The 14,439-nt window shown below is 55.5% G+C and overlaps 1 protein-coding gene across 3 annotated transcripts in view; it reads right to left on the bottom strand.

Annotated features, from left to right (window-relative positions):
• Positions 1–14,439, bottom strand: part of LOC143787988 (ER membrane protein complex subunit 3) — a 154,353-nt gene that overhangs the window by 101,113 nt on the left and 38,801 nt on the right. The gene's annotated exons all lie outside the window — the stretch shown is intronic.

Below are 14,439 nucleotides of genomic sequence, written 5' to 3'. Positions count from 1 at the left end.
GGCGCTCCCCTCGGTATATACATCGCTCCCCTCGGTATATACATCGCTCCCCTCGGTATATACAGCGATCCCCCTCGGTATATACAGCGCTCACCTCGGTGTATACAGCGCTCCCCTCGGTATATACAGCGCTCCCCTCACTATATACAGCGCTCCCCTCTGTATATACAGCGCTCCCCTCACTATATACAGCGCTCCCCTCGGTATATACAGCGCTCCCCTCACTATATACAGCGCTCACCTCGGTGTATACAGCGCTCCCCTCACTATATACAGCGCTCCCCTCACTATATACAGCGCTCCCCTCGGTATATACAGCGCTCCCCTCACTATATACAGCGCTCCCCTCGGTATATACAGCGCTCCCCTCGGTATATGCAGCGCTCCCCCTCAGTATATGCAGCGCTGCCCTCGGTATATACAGCGCTGCCCTCACTATATACAGCGCTCCCCTCGGTATATACAGCGCTGCCCTCACTATATACAGCGCTCCCCTCACTATATACAGCGCTCCCCTCACTATATACAGCGCTCCCCTCACTATATACAGCGCTCCCCTCACTATATACAGCGCTCCCCTCACTATATACAGCGCTCTCCTCGGTATATACAGCGCTCCCCTCGGTATATACAGCGCTCCCCTCGGTATATACAGCGCTCCCCTCGGTATATACAGCGCTCCCCTCACTATATACAGCGCTCCCCTCATTATATACAGCGCTCCCCTCATTATATACAGCGCTCCCCTCACTATACAGCGCTCCCCTCGGTATATACAGCGCTCTCCTCGGTATATACAGCGCTCCCCTCACTATACAGCGCTCCCCTCGGTATATACAGCGCTCTCCTCGGTATATACAGCGCTCCCCTCGGTATATACAGCGCTCCCCCTCGGTATATACAGCGCTCCCCTCGGTATATACAGCGCTCCCCTCACTATATACAGCGCTCCCCTCACTATATACAGCGCTCCCCTCACTATATACAGCGCTCCCCTCGGTATATACGGCGCTCCCCTCGGTATATACAGCGCTCCCCTCGGTGTATACAGCGCACCCCCTCGGTGTATACAGCGCACCCCCTCGATATATACAGCGCTCCCCCTCGATATATACAGCGCTCCCCTCGGTATATACAGCGCTCCCCTCGGAATATACAGCGCTCCCCCTCCGTATATACAGCGCTCCCCTCGGTGTATACAGCGCTCCCCTCGGTGTATACAGCGCTCCCCTCACTATATACAGCGCTCCCCTCACTATATACAGCGCTCCCCTCACTATATACAGCGCTCCCCCTCGGTATATACAGCGCTCCCCTCACTATATACAGCGCTCCCCTCGGTATATACAGCGCTCCCCTCGGTATATACAGCGCTCCCCTCGGTATATACAGCGCTCCCCTCACTATATACAGCGCTCCCCTCTGTATATACAGCGCTCCCCCTCGGTATATACAGCGCTCCCCCTCGGTATATACAGCGCTCCCCTCGGTGTATACAGCGCTCCCCTCGGTGTATACAGCGCACCCCCTCGGTATATACAGCGCTCCCCTCGGTATATACAGCGCTCCCCTCGGTATATACAGCGCTCCCCTTGGTATATACAGCGCTCCCCTCACTATATACAGCGCTCCCCTCGGTATATACAGCGCTCCCCTCGGTATATACAGCGCTCCCCTCGGTATATACAGCGCTCCCCTTGGTATATACAGCGCTCCCCTCACTATATACAGCGCTCCCCTCACTATATACAGCGCACCCCCTCGGTATATACAGCGCTCCCCTCGGTATATACAGCGCTCCCCTCGGTATATACAGCGCTCCCCTTGGTATATACAGCGCTCCCCTCACTATATACAGCGCTCCCCTCACTATATACAGCGCTCCCCTCACTATATACAGAACTCCCCTCACTATATACAGCGCTCCCCCTCGGTATACAGCGCTCCCCTCGGTATATACAGCGCTCCCCTCGGTATATACAGCGCTCCCCTCGGTATATACAGCGCTCCCCTCACTATATACAGCGCTCCCCTCGGTATATACAGCGCTCCCCTCGGTATATACAGCGCTCCCCTCGGTATATACAGCGCTCCCCTCGGTATATACAGCGCTCCCCTCGGTATATACAGCGCTCCCCTCGGTATATACAGCGCTCCCCTCACTATATACAGCGCTCCCCTCTGTATATACAGCGCTCCCCTCACTATATACAGCGCTCACCTCGGTGTATACAGCGCTCCCCTCACTATATACAGCGCTCCCCTCACTATATACAGCGCTCCCCTCGGTATATACAGCGCTCCCCTCACTATATACAGCGCTCCCCTCGGTATATACAGCGCTCCCCTCGGTATATGCAGCGCTCCCCCTCAGTATATGCAGCGCTGCCCTCGGTATATACAGCGCTCCCCTCACTATATACAGCGCTCCCCTCACTATATACAGCGCTCCCCTCGGTATATACAGCGCTCCCCTCACTATATACAGCGCTCCCCTCGGTATATACAGCGCTCCCCTCGGTATATGCAGCGCTCCCCCTCAGTATATGCAGCGCTGCCCTCGGTATATACAGCGCTGCCCTCACTATATACAGCGCTCCCCTCGGTATATACAGCGCTGCCCTCACTATATACAGCGCTCCCCTCACTATATACAGCGCTCCCCTCACTATATACAGCGCTCCCCTCACTATATACAGCGCTCCCCTCACTATATACAGCGCTCCCCTCACTATATACAGCGCTCCCCTCACTATATACAGCGCTCCCCTCGGTATATACAGCGCTCCCCTCGGTATATACAGCGCTCCCCTCGGTATATACAGCGCTCCCCTCGGTATATACAGCGCTCCCCTCACTATATACAGCGCTCCCCTCATTATATACAGCGCTCCCCTCATTATATACAGCGCTCCCCTCACTATACAGCGCTCCCCTCGGTATATACAGCGCTCTCCTCGGTATATACAGCGCTCCCCTCACTATACAGCGCTCCCCTCGGTATATACAGCGCTCTCCTCGGTATATACAGCGCTCCCCTCGGTATATACAGCGCTCCCCCTCGGTATATACAGCGCTCCCCTCGGTATATACAGCGCTCCCCTCACTATATACAGCGCTCCCCTCACTATATACAGCGCTCCCCTCACTATATACAGCGCTCCCCTCGGTATATACGGCGCTCCCCTCGGTATATACAGCGCTCCCCTCGGTGTATACAGCGCACCCCCTCGGTGTATACAGCGCACCCCCTCGATATATACAGCGCTCCCCCTCGATATATACAGCGCTCCCCTCGGTATATACAGCGCTCCCCTCGGAATATACAGCGCTCCCCCTCCGTATATACAGCGCTCCCCTCGGTGTATACAGCGCTCCCCTCGGTGTATACAGCGCTCCCCTCACTATATACAGCGCTCCCCTCACTATATACAGCGCTCCCCTCACTATATACAGCGCTCCCCCTCGGTATATACAGCGCTCCCCTCACTATATACAGCGCTCCCCTCGGTATATACAGCGCTCCCCTCGGTATATACAGCGCTCCCCTCACTATATACAGCGCTCCCCTCTGTATATACAGCGCTCCCCCTCGGTATATACAGCGCTCCCCCTCGGTATATACAGCGCTCCCCTCGGTGTATACAGCGCTCCCCTCGGTGTATACAGCGCACCCCCTCGGTATATACAGCGCTCCCCTCGGTATATACAGCGCTCCCCTCACTATATACAGCGCTCCCCTCACTATATACAGAACTCCCCTCACTATATACAGCGCTCCCCCTCGGTATACAGCGCTCCCCTCGGTATATACAGCGCTCCCCTCGGTATATACAGCGCTCCCCTCGGTATATACAGCGCTCCCCTTGGTATATACAGCGCTCCCCTCACTATATACAGCGCTCCCCTCGGTATATACAGCGCTCCCCTCGGTATATACAGCGCTCCCCTCGGTATATACAGCGCTCCCCTCGGTATATACAGCGCTCCCCTCGGTATATACAGCGCTCCCCTCGGTATATACAGCGCTCCCCTCGGTATATACAGCGCTCCCCTCGGTATATACAGCGCTCCCCTCGGTATATACAGCGCTCCCCTCGGTATATACAGCGCTCCCCTCGGTATATACAGCGCTCCCCTCGGTATATACAGCGCTCCCCTCGGTATATACAGCGCTCCCCTCGGTGTATACAGCGCTTCCCTCGGTATATACAGCGCTCCCCCTCGGTATATACAGCGCTCCCCCTCGGTGTATACAGCGCTCCCCTCGGTATATACAGCGCTCCCCTCGGTATATACAGCGCTCCCCTCGGTATATACAGCGCTCCCCTCGGTATATACAGCGCTCCCCCTCGGTATATACAGCGCTCCCCCTCGGTGTATACAGCGCTCCCCTCGGTATATACAGCGCTCCCCTCGGTATATACAGCGCTCCCCTCGGTATATACAGCGCTCCCCTCGGTATATACAGCGCTCCCCTCACTATATACAGCGCTCCCCTCACTATATACAGCGCTCCCCTCGGTATATACAGCGCTCCCCTCATTATATACAGCGCTCCCCTCGGTGTATACAGCGCTCCCCTCGGTATATACAGCGCTCCCCTCGGTATATACAGCGCTCCCCTCACTATATACAGCGCTCCCCTCACTATATACAGCGCTCCCCTCACTATATACAGCGCTCCCCTCGGTATACAGCGCTCCCCTCGGTATACAGCGCTCCCCTCGGTATATACAGCGCTCCCCTCGATATATACAGCGCTCCCCTCGATATATACAGCGCTCCCCTCGGTATATACAGCGCTCCCCCTCGGTATATACAGCGCTCCCCTCGGTATATACAGATATATACAGCGCTCCCCTCGATATATACAGCGCTCCCCTCATTATATACAGCGCTCTCCTCGGTATATACAGCGCTCCCCTCGGTATTCACTATATACAGCGCTCCCCTCACTATATACAGCGCTCCCCTCACTATATACAGCGCTCCCCTCGGTATACAGCGCTCCCCTCGGTATACAGCGCTCCCCTCGGTATATACAGCGCTCCCCTCGATATATACAGCGCTCCCCTCGATATATACAGCGCTCCCCTCGGTATATACAGCGCTCCCCCTCGGTATATACAGCGCTCCCCTCGGTATATACAGATATATACAGCGCTCCCCTCGATATATACAGCGCTCCCCTCATTATATACAGCGCTCTCCTCGGTATATACAGCGCTCCCCTCACTATATACAGCGCTCCCCTCGGTATATACAGTGCTCTCCTCGGTATATACAGCGCTCCCCTCGGTATATACAGCGCCCCCCTCGGTATATACAGCGCTCCCCTCGGTATATACAGCGCTCCCCTCACTATATACAGCGCTCCCCTCGGTATATACAGCGCTCCCCTCGGTATATACAGCGCTCCCCTCGATATATACAGCGCTCCCCTCGGTGTATACAGCGCTCCCCTCGGTATATACAGCGCTCCCCTCGGTATATACAGCGCTCCCCTCGATATATACAGCGCTCCCCCTCGATATATACAGCGCTCCCCTCGGTGTATACAGCGCTCCCCTCACTATATACAGCGCTCCCCTCACTATATACAGCGCTCCCCTCGGTATATACAGCGCTCCCCTCACTATATACAGCGCTCCCCTCGGTATATACAGCGCTCACCTCGGTATATACAGCGCTCCCCTCGGTGTATACAGCCTCCCCTCGGTATATACAGCCTCCCCTCACTATATACAGCGCTCCCCTCACTATATACAGCGCTCCCCTCACTATATACAGCGCTCCCCTCGGTATATACAGCGCTCCCCTCGGTATATACAGCGCTCCCCTCGGTATATACAGCGCTCCCCTCGGTATATACAGCGCTCCCCTCACTATATACAGCGCTCCCCTCGGTATATACAGCGCTCCCCTCATTATATACAGCGCTCTCCTCGGTATATACAGCGCTCCCCTCGGTATATAGAGCGCCCCCCTCGGTATATACAGCGCTCCCCTCGGTATATACAGCGCTCCCCTCGGTATATACAGCGCTCCCCTCGGTATATACAGCGCTCCCCTCGATATATACAGCGCTCCCCTCGGTGTATACAGCGCTCCCCTCGGTATATACAGCGCTCCCCTCGGTATATACAGCGCTCCCCTCACTATATACAGCGCTCCCCTCACTATATACAGCGCTCCCCTCGGTATATACAGCACTCCCCTCGGTATATACAGCACTCCCCTCGGTATATACAGCACTCCCCTCGGTATATACAGCGCTTCCCCTCGGTATATACAGCGCTCCCCTCACTATATACAGCGCTCCCCCTCGATATATACAGCGCTCCCCTCGATATATACAGCGCTCCCCTCGGTATATACAGATATATACAGCGCTCCCCTCGATATATACAGCGCTCCCCTCGGTATATACAGCACTCCCCTCGGTATATACAGCGCTCCCCTCGGTATATACAGCGCTCCCCTCGGTATATACAGCGCTCCCCTCGGTATATACAGCGCTCCCCTCGGTATATACAGCGCTCCCCTCGGTATATACAGCGCTCCCCTCGGTATATACAGCGCTCCCCTCGGTATATACAGCGCTCCCCTCGGTATATACAGCGCTCCCCTCACTATATACAGTGCTCCCCTCACTATATACAGCACTCCCCTCACTATATACAGCGCTCCCCTCACTGTAAACAGCGCTCCCCTCGGTGTATACAGCGCTCCCCTCACTATATACAGCGCCCCCCTCGGTATATACAGCGCCCCCCTCGGTATATACAGCGCTCCCCTCGGTATATACAGCGCTCCCCTCGGTATATACAGCGCTCCCCTCGGTATATACAGCGCTCCCCTCGGTATATACAGCGCTCCCCTCGGTATATACAGCGCTCCCCCTCGGTATATACAGCGCTCCCCCTCGGTATATACAGCGCTCCCCCTCGGTATATACAGCGCTCCCCCTCGGTATATACAGCGCTCCCCCTCGGTATATACAGCGCTCCCCTCACTATATACAGCGCTCCCCTCGGTATATACAGCGCTCCCCTCGGTATATACAGCGCTCCCCTCGGTATATACAGCGCTCCCCTCACTATATACAGCGCTCCCCTCGGTGTATACAGCGCTCCCCTCGGTATATACAGCGCTCCCCTCGGTATACAGCGCTCCCCCTCGGTATATACAGCGCTCCCCTCGGTATATACAGCGCTCCCCTCGGTATATACAGCGCTCCCCTCACTATATACAGCGCTCCCCTCGGTATATACAGCGCTCCCCTCGGTATATACAGCGCTCCCCTCACTATATACAGCGCTCCCCTCGGTATATACAGCGCTCCCCTCGGTATATACAGCGCTCCCCTCGGTATATACAGCGCTCCCCTCGGTATATACAGCGCTCCCCTCGGTATATACAGCGCTCCCCTCACTATATACAGCGCTCCCCTCACTATATACAGCGCTCCCCTCGGTATATACAGCGCTCCCCTCGGTATATACAGCGCTCCCCTCACTATATACAGCGCTCCCCTCGGTATATACAGCGCTCCCCTCGGTATATACAGCGCTCCCCTCGGTATATACAGCGCTCCCCTCGGTATATACAGCGCTCCCCTCGATATATACAGCGTTCCCCTCGGTGTATACAGCGCTCCCCTCGGTATATACAGCGCTCCCCTCGATATATACAGCGCTCCCCTCGATATATACAGCGCTCCCCCTCGATATATACAGCGCTCCCCTCGGTATATACAGCGCTCCCCTCACTATATACAGCGCTCCTCTCACTATATACAGCGCTCCTCTCACTATATACAGCGCTCCCCTCATTATATACAGCGCTCCCCTCGGTATATACAGCGCTCCCCTCGGTATATACAGCGCTCCCCTCGGTATATACAGCGCTCCCCTCGGTATATACAGCGCTCCCCTCGGTATATACAGCGCTCCCCTCGATATATACAGCGCTCCCCTCGATATATACAGCGCTCCCCTCGGTATATACAGCGCTCCCCTCACTATATACAGCGCTCCTCTCACTATATACAGCGCTCCCCTCGGTATATACAGCGCTCCCCTCATTATATACAGCGCTCCCCTCACTATATACAGCGCTCCCCTCACTATATACAGCGCTCCCCCTCGGTATATACAGCGCTCCCCCTCGATATATACAGCGCTCCCCTCGATATATACAGCGCTCCCCTCGGTATATACAGCACTCCCCTCGGTATATACAGCGCTCCCCTCACTATATACAGCGCTCCCCTCGGTGTATACAGCGCTCCCCTCGGTGTATACAGCGCTCCCCTCGGTATATACAGCGCTCCCCTCGGTATATACAGCGCTCCCCTCGGTATATACAGCGCTCCCCTCGGTATATACAGCGCTCCCCTCGGTATATACAGCCCTCCCCTCACTATATACAGCGCTCCCCTCGGTATATACAGCGCTCCCCCTCGGTATATACAGCGCTCCCCTCACTATATACAGCGCTCCCCTCACTATATACAGCGCTCCCCTCGGTATATACAGCGCTCCCCTCGGTATATACAGCGCTCCCCTCGGTATATACAGCGCTCCCCTCGGTATATACAGCCCTCCCCTCACTATATACAGCGCTCCCCTCGGTATATACAGCGCTCCCCCTCGGTATATACAGCGCTCCCCTCACTATATACAGCGCTCCCCTCACTATATACAGCGCTCCCCTCACTATATACAGCGCTCCCCTCAGTATACAGCGCTCCCCTCGGTATATACAGCGCTCCCCTCACTATATACAGCGCTCCCCTCGGTATATACAGCGCTCCCCTCACTATATACAGCCTCCCCTCGGTATATACAGCTCTCCCCTCACTATATACAGCCTCCCCTCGGTATATACAGCGCTCCCCTCGGTATATACAGCGCTCCCCTCACTATATACAGCGCTCCCCTCACTATATACAGCGCTCCCCTCGGTATATACAGCGCTCCCCTCACTATATACAGCGCTCCCCTCGGTATATACAGCGCTCCCCTCACTATATACAGCTCTCCCCTCACTATATACAGCCTCCCCTCGGTATATACAGCGCTCCCCTCGGTATATACAGCGCTCCCCTCGGTATATACAGCGCTCCCCTCGGTATATACAGCGCTCCCCTCGGTATATACAGCGCTCCCCTCGGTGTATACAGCGCTCCCCTCGGTGTATACAGCGCTCCCCTCGGTATATACAGCGCTCCCCTCGGTATATACAGCGCTCCCCTCGGTATATACAGCGCTCCCCTCGGTATATACAGCGCTCCCCTCGGTATATACAGCGCTCCCCTCGGTATATACAGCGCTCCCCTCACTATATACAGCGCTCCCCTCGGTATATACAGCGCTCCCCTCGGTATATACAGCGCTCCCCTCGGTATATACAGCGCTCCCCTCGGTATATACAGCGCTCCCCTCGGTATATACAGCGCCCCCCTCGGTATATACAGCGCCCCCCTCGGTATATACAGCGCCCCCCTCACTATATACAGCGCCCCCCTCGGTATATACAGCGCTCCCCTCGGTATATACAGCGCTCCCCTCGGTATATACAGCGCTCCCCTCGGTATATACAGCGCTCCCCTCGGTATATACAGCGCTCCCCTCGGTATATACAGCGCTCCCCTCGGTATATACAGCGCTCCCCTCGGTATATACAGCGCTCCCCTCGGTATATACAGCCTCCCCTCACTATATACAGCGCTCCCCTCACTATATACAGCGCTCCCCTCGGTATATACAGCGCTCCCCTCGGTATATACAGCGCTCCCCTCACTATATACAGCGCTCCCCCTCGGTATATACAGCGCTCCCCTCGGTATATACAGCGCTCCCCTCACTATATACAGCGCTCCCCTCGGTATATACAGCGCTCCCCTCACTATATACAGCGCTCCCCTCGGTATATACAGCGCTCCCCTCACTATATACAGCGCTCCCCTCGGTATATACAGCGCTCCCCTCGGTATATACAGCGCTCCCCTCACTATATACAGCGCTCCCCTCACTATATACAGCGCTCCCCTCGGTATATACAGCGCCCCCCTCGGTATATACAGCGCCCCCCTCGGTATATACAGCGCCCCCCTCGGTATATACAGCGCCCCCCTCGGTATATACAGCGCTCCCCTCGGTATATACAGCCTCCCCTCACTATATACAGCGCTCCCCTCACTATATACAGCGCTCCCCTCGGTATATACAGCGCTCCCCTCGGTATATACAGCCTCCCCTCACTATATACAGCGCTCCCCTCGGTATATACAGCGCTCCCCTCGGTATATACAGCGCTCCCCTCGGTATATACAGCGCTCCCCTCGGTATATACAGCGCTCCCCTCGGTATATACAGCGCTCCCCTCGGTATATACAGCGCTCCCCTCACTATATACAGCGCTCCCCTCGGTATATACAGCGCTCCCCTCATTATATACAGCGCTCCCCTCGGTATATACAGCGCTCCCCTCGGTATATAGAGCGCCCCCCTCGGTATATACAGCGCTCCCCTCGGTATATACAGCGCTCCCCTCGGTATATACAGCGCTCCCCTCGGTATATACAGCGCTCCCCTCATTATATACAGCGCTCCCCTCGGTATATACAGCGCTCCCCTCGGTATATACAGCGCTCCCCTCGGTATATACAGCGCTCCCCTCGGTATATACAGCGCTCCCCTCGATATATACAGCGCTCCCCTCGGTGTATACAGCGCTCCCCTCGGTATATACAGCGCTCCCCTCGGTATATACAGCGCTCCCCTCACTATATACAGCGCTCCCCTCACTATATACAGCGCTCCCCTCACTATATACAGCGCTCCCCTCACTATATACAGCGCTCCCCTCGGTATATACAGCACTCCCCTCGGTATATACAGCACTCCCCTCGGTATATACAGCACTCCCCTCGGTATATACAGCGCTTCCCCTCGGTATATACAGCGCTCCCCTCACTATATACAGCGCTCCCCCTCGATATATACAGCGCTCCCCTCGATATATACAGCGCTCCCCTCGGTATATACAGCACTCTCCTCGGTATATACAGCGCTCCCCTCACTATATACAGCGCTCCCCTCGGTGTATACAGCGCTCCCCTCACTATATACAGCGCTCCCCTCACTATATACAGCGCTCCCCTCACTATATACAGCGCTCCCCTCGGTATATACAGCGCTCCCCTCACTATATACAGCGCTCCCCTCGGTATATACAGCGCTCCCCTCACTATATACAGCGCTCCCCTCGGTATATACAGCGCTCCCCTCGGTATATACAGCGCTCCCCTCACTATATACAGCGCTCCCCTCGGTATATACAGCGCTCCCCTCGGTATATACAGCGCTCCCCTCGGTATATACAGCGCTCCCCTCACTATATACAGCGCTCCCCTCACTATATACAGCGCTCCCCTCGGTATATACAGCGCCCCCCTCGGTATATACAGCGCCCCCCTCGGTATATACAGCGCCCCCCTCGGTATATACAGCGCCCCCCTCACTATATACAGCGCTCCCCTCGGTATATACAGCGCTCCCCTTGGTATATACAGCGCTCCCCTCGGTATATACAGCGCTCCCCTCGGTATATACAGCGCTCCCCTCGGTATATACAGCGCTCCCCTCGGTATATACAGCGCTCCCCTCGGTATATACAGCCTCCCCTCACTATATACAGCGCTCCCCCTCGGTATATACAGCGCTCCCCTCGGTATATACAGCCTCCCCTCACTATATACAGCGCTCCCCTCGGTATATACAGCGCTCCCCTCGGTATATACAGCGCTCCCCTCGGTATATACAGCGCTCCCCTCGGTATATACAGCGCTCCCCTCGGTATATACAGCGCTCCCCTCGGTATATACAGCGCTCCCCTCGGTATATACAGCGCTCCCCTCACTATATACAGCGCTCCCCTCGGTATATACAGCGCTCCCCTCGGTATATACAGCGCTCCCCCTCGGTATATACAGCGCTCCCCTCGGTATATACAGCCTCCCCTCGGTATATACAGCGCTCCCCTCGGTATATACAGCGCTCCCCTCGGTATATACAGCGCTCCCCTCGGTATATACAGCGCTCCCCTCGGTATATACAGCGCTCCCCTCGGTATATACAGCGCTCCCCTCGGTATATACAGCGCTCCCCTCGGTATATACAGCGCTCCCCTCACTATATACAGCGCTCCCCTCGGTATATACAGCGCTCCCCTCATTATATACAGCGCTCTCCTCGGTATATACAGCGCTCCCCTCGGTATATAGAGCGCCCCCCTCGGTATATACAGCGCACCCCTCGGTATATACAGCGCTCCCCTCGGTATATACAGCGCTCCCCTCGGTATATACAGCGCTCCCCTCATTATATACAGCGCTCCCCTCGGTATATACAGCGCTCCCCTCGGTATATACAGCGCTCCCCTCGGTATATACAGCGCTCCCCTCGATATATACAGCGCTCCCCTCGGTGTATACAGCGCTCCCCTCGGTATATACAGCGCTCCCCTCGGTATATACAGCGCTCCCCTCACTATATACAGCGCTCCCCTCACTATATACAGCGCTCCCCTCACTATATACAACACTCCCCTCACTATATACAGCGCTCCCCTCGGTATATACAGCACTCCCCTCGGTATATACAGCACTCCCCTCGGTATATACAGCACTCCCCTCGGTATATACAGCGCTTCCCCTCGGTATATACAGCGCTCCCCTCACTATATACAGCGCTCCCCCTCGATATATACAGCGCTCCCCTCGGTATATACAGCGCTCCCCTCGGTATATACAGATATATACAGCGCTCCCCTCGATATATACAGCGCTCCCCTCGGTATATACAGCGCTCCCCTCACTATATACAGCGCTCCCCTCGGTGTATACAGCGCTCCCCTCGGTATATACAGTGCTCCCCCTCGGTATACAGCGCTCCCCTCACTATATACAGCGCTCCCCTCGGTATATACAGCGCTCCCCTCGGTAGATACAGCGCTCCCCTCAGTATATACAGCGCTCCCCTCACTATATACAGCGCTCCCCTCGGTATATACAGCGCTCCCCTCACTATATACAGCGCTCCCCTCACTATATACAGCGCTCCCCTCACTATATACAGCGCTCCCCTCACTATATACAGCGCTCCCCTCACTATATACAGCCTCCCCTCACTATATACAGCGCTCCCCTCACTATATACAGCGCTCCCCTCACTATATACAGCGCTCCCCTCACTATATACAGCGCTCCCCTCACTATATACAGCGCTCCCCTCGGTATACAGCGCTCCCCTCGGTATATACAGCGCTCCCCTCGGTATATACAGCGCTCCCCTCGGTATATACAGCGCTCCCCTCGGTATATACAGCGCTCCCCTCGGTATATACAGCGCTCCCCTCGGTATATACAGCGCTCCCCTCACTATATACAGCGCTCCCCTCGGTATATACAGCGCTCCCCTCACTATATACAGCGCTCCCCTCACTATATACAGCGCTCCCCTCACTATATACAGCGCTCCCCTCACTATATACAGCGCTCCCCTCGGTATATACAACGCTCCCCTCACTATATACAGCGCTCCCCTCACTATATACAGCGCTCCCCTCACTATATACAGCGCTCCCCTCACTATATACAGCGCTCCCCTCGGTATATACAGCGCTCCCCTCGGTATATACAGCGCTCCCCTCACTATATACAGCGCTCCCCTCACTATATACAGCGCTCCCCTCACTATATACAGCCTCCCCTCGGTATATACAACGCTCCCCTCACTATATACAGCGCTCCCCTCGGTATATACAGCGCTCCCCTCACTATATACAGCGCTCCCCTCGGTATATACAGCGCTCCCCTCAGTATATACAGCGCTCCCCTCACTATATACAGCGCTCCCCTCACTATATACAGCGCTCCCCTCGGTATATACAGCGCTCCCCTCGGTATATACAGCGCTCCCCCTCGGTATATACAGCGCTCCCCCTCGGTATATACAGCGCTCCCCCTCGGTATATACAGCGCTCCCCCTCGGTATATACAGCGCTCCCCCTCGGTATATACAGCGCTCCCCCTCGGTATATACAGCGCTCCCCCTCGGTATATACAGCGCTCCCCTCGGTATATACAGCGCTCCCCTCACTATATACAGCGCTCCCCTCACTATATACAGCCTCCCCTCGGTATATACAACGCTCCCCTCACTATATACAGCGCTCCCCTCGGTATATACAGCGCTCCCCTCGGTATATACAGCGCTCCCCTCGGTATATACAGCGCTCCCCCTCGGTATATACAGCGCTCCCCCTCGGTATATACAGCGCTCCCCTCGGTATATACAGCGCTCCCCTAGGTATATACAGCGCTCCCCCTGGTATATACAGCGCTCCCCTCGGTATATACAGCGCTCC

Source organism: Ranitomeya variabilis, chromosome 8 (assembly GCF_051348905.1).
Source record: "Ranitomeya variabilis isolate aRanVar5 chromosome 8, aRanVar5.hap1, whole genome shotgun sequence".
In the NCBI taxonomy this organism is placed as follows: Eukaryota; Metazoa; Chordata; class Amphibia; order Anura; family Dendrobatidae; genus Ranitomeya; species Ranitomeya variabilis.
Note: the sequence above shows the minus strand (reverse complement) of the source record. Positions and strands in the feature narration are given on the sequence as shown.